Genomic DNA, 2,323 nt, shown 5'->3' with positions numbered 1-2,323 from the left:
AGTGCGCAGAGTCTGTGGAAGGACTAATCTTTGATGGCCTCCCGCCGATTATAAAATATCGCCTGTTGACAAGACCTGTGTCCTGGATAACTTTATGGTTGACTTAATTATGCTGGTGCGTTCATCGATATTTGTTTTAGGGTTCCGACTGGTTCCTTCGGTCACCAACCTCCACCCGTCGGTTTCCTCCTATACGACCCCTGGCCTTTTGTCAACCTTGATTCTGTTCATTTGTCACTTTTACCCTTTTCATCATTTCGAGCTGCGCTCTGCTCTGTGGGGGTTTCGTTCCTCCGTGTTTGCCCTGTTCATTTAACTATTTAACTTGCTCATGACAGGTTCTCCTCCAGGCCAGCGTGCTTCAACTCGCCGTCAAGGTAACTACAGGTTCTCTGCTAAACTGTTTGGTCTCTTATCTCTCCGACCCTAACGCACTTTGTCACTGGTCTTCAGGGTTTAGTGGTTGTTCGTCTTCTCAACTCTGCCTTCTCGGCTCCAGGTGAAACTCTACACCTTAACCCTCATCCGTTGTTTGTTTTTAATGGTTGTGTATGCCTGTAACTCGTACTAATACGTTCCCCTTTGTCTGCAGGTGGTTCGATACAGTCGGTATATGTGGCTCAATGCCTTTCAACTGTCTCGGCAGTCAGTTGCATTCTCCGGTTCTTCCCTACGGGTAGGGTCCTTCCACATTTATTTGCTGTGTCTTTAGAGGTTCCGTAAAGTCGTTTTCCTTTGGGTCTATCGTCTGAGCAGTGAATTAGTTGGGTTTTCTTCTGATGGTATGACCCTCTTGGGTCCTGTACACTGGTTCTCCGTTTTTGGACTCTTCGTCCTGTAGTATTGCTCTTCAATTGTGGGAACTCCCGTTTTGTGAGTTGGGTCCCTGTTGGCATCAAACCCTTGTCTTGTATGGCATTATTTTGTTAATTTGCGAAATGGGTATTCGCTATTTTGAAACCCTCGTCCTGTGCCTTGTTGTGTAATGGATTGGAACGCCTGTTCACACTGTCTCTACTCGGCGCTTCGTTGCTGTGACCATTTCTTTACGCTCTGTCTAGGTGTATCATTTACCTGTGCAAGTTCGACTTCGAGGTTCTGGTATTTAAGTTCTGGTTTTTTTTAATAGTGTTCTTATTGTGGAATGTACTGGACTGTATATGCTTATTCACGACAGTTTAATGAAATGATACAAGAATATATATATTACTTTCTGGCACTTACTCTGCTCATAAATGGTTGGAGGGTTTTTACGAATTACCTGTGGGTTTTTGTCTTCCTGTACAATCTTCTGTATTCTTTGTCAGGAAATAGTATGACTACGCGTCTGCTCCTTTTGTAAATTCTGTCAGTCTTGTATTTCAAACGTAATTTTTGTTACACAGAAACAATAATATGATGCATGAAATCAATTCGTACAGTGATGATTGAATAGCGAAATTAAAGATAAAATATCTATTTTGAAATGACTGTGTCTCTTGTTTCTTCGCCTGAGGAATCCCCTACAATGTTTATCTTTTCTCTTTTAAACCCCTGAAACACCACAGTTCTGTTCAGGTAGAACTGCCCAACAGAATTGGGTAACTGTCCACCAATTCCTAACTGTTCCTAACTAACACAATTTGTAAAGAGACTAGTTAACTAATAAAAGGAACTAATTAACTGACAACCTATTTTGCTGTTAATAATTTCTATTTGAAAATAAAACAAATAAAATAAGGCAAAATAACTGACAAGTCTAACACCTGTCCAGCTATGTGTGTACGATCACGTGTTCTTGTCTCTCCATGAGACCGTCAACCAACTTCTGTCTCCTCGGAGCTGGATGCTCCTGCATCAGGCTCCCGGGGTGGAAAAAAGTCATGGCTCCGTTCCATGAGGTCATCGACAGAATAGCCTGCTTTCTGTATCTGCGTCGCGTTAAGCCACGAACTGTCCTCTATCGGACGGTTCTTCCATTTTACCAAGTACCGCAAATATTCTTTCCTGCATGTGCGCTTAGCTACCTGTGTGTCTAGAATCCCTTCGATCTCAACGGGTGGTGCCATCGGCATCTGTCTCGTCCACGAATCTCCTTCACAATTGGTGTCCCGCGGTGGCTCTGCTGCTGCATTATCTGCTGAACCTGTGACATAAGGAAACAGATCTGCCACGTTAAAAATAGGGGAAATACCAATCCCTGGTGGCAACTGTAATTCATAGGCGTTCGCAGAAAATTTGCGAATGATCTTGCAGGGCCCGATTTTCTTGAATTTTAGCTTGCTGTACTCTCGCTTTGGAAATCGTTCCTTACGTAAGTACGCAAGGACTTCGTCCCCTACGT

General features: G+C 43.4%; 1 long non-coding RNA gene across 1 annotated transcript; it reads left to right on the top strand.

Moving 5' to 3' along the window:
• The first annotated feature begins 257 nt into the window (after positions 1-257).
• Positions 258-752, top strand: LOC149148049 (uncharacterized). Its single transcript, XR_016262442.1, has 2 exons — positions 258-499; positions 593-752. It is a non-coding gene; the product is annotated as an uncharacterized LOC149148049 (long non-coding RNA).
• The last annotated feature ends 1,571 nt before the right edge of the window (positions 753-2,323 follow it).

The sequence above is a fragment of the Pinus tabuliformis genome, chromosome 9 (genome assembly GCF_031772625.1).
Source record: "Pinus tabuliformis cultivar Carrire ecotype Pingquan chromosome 9, CPIR1, whole genome shotgun sequence".
Taxonomy (NCBI): Eukaryota; Viridiplantae; Streptophyta; class Pinopsida; order Pinales; family Pinaceae; genus Pinus; species Pinus tabuliformis.
The sequence above is the reverse complement of the archived record's forward strand: the minus strand, read 5'-3'. Positions and strand labels throughout refer to the sequence as shown.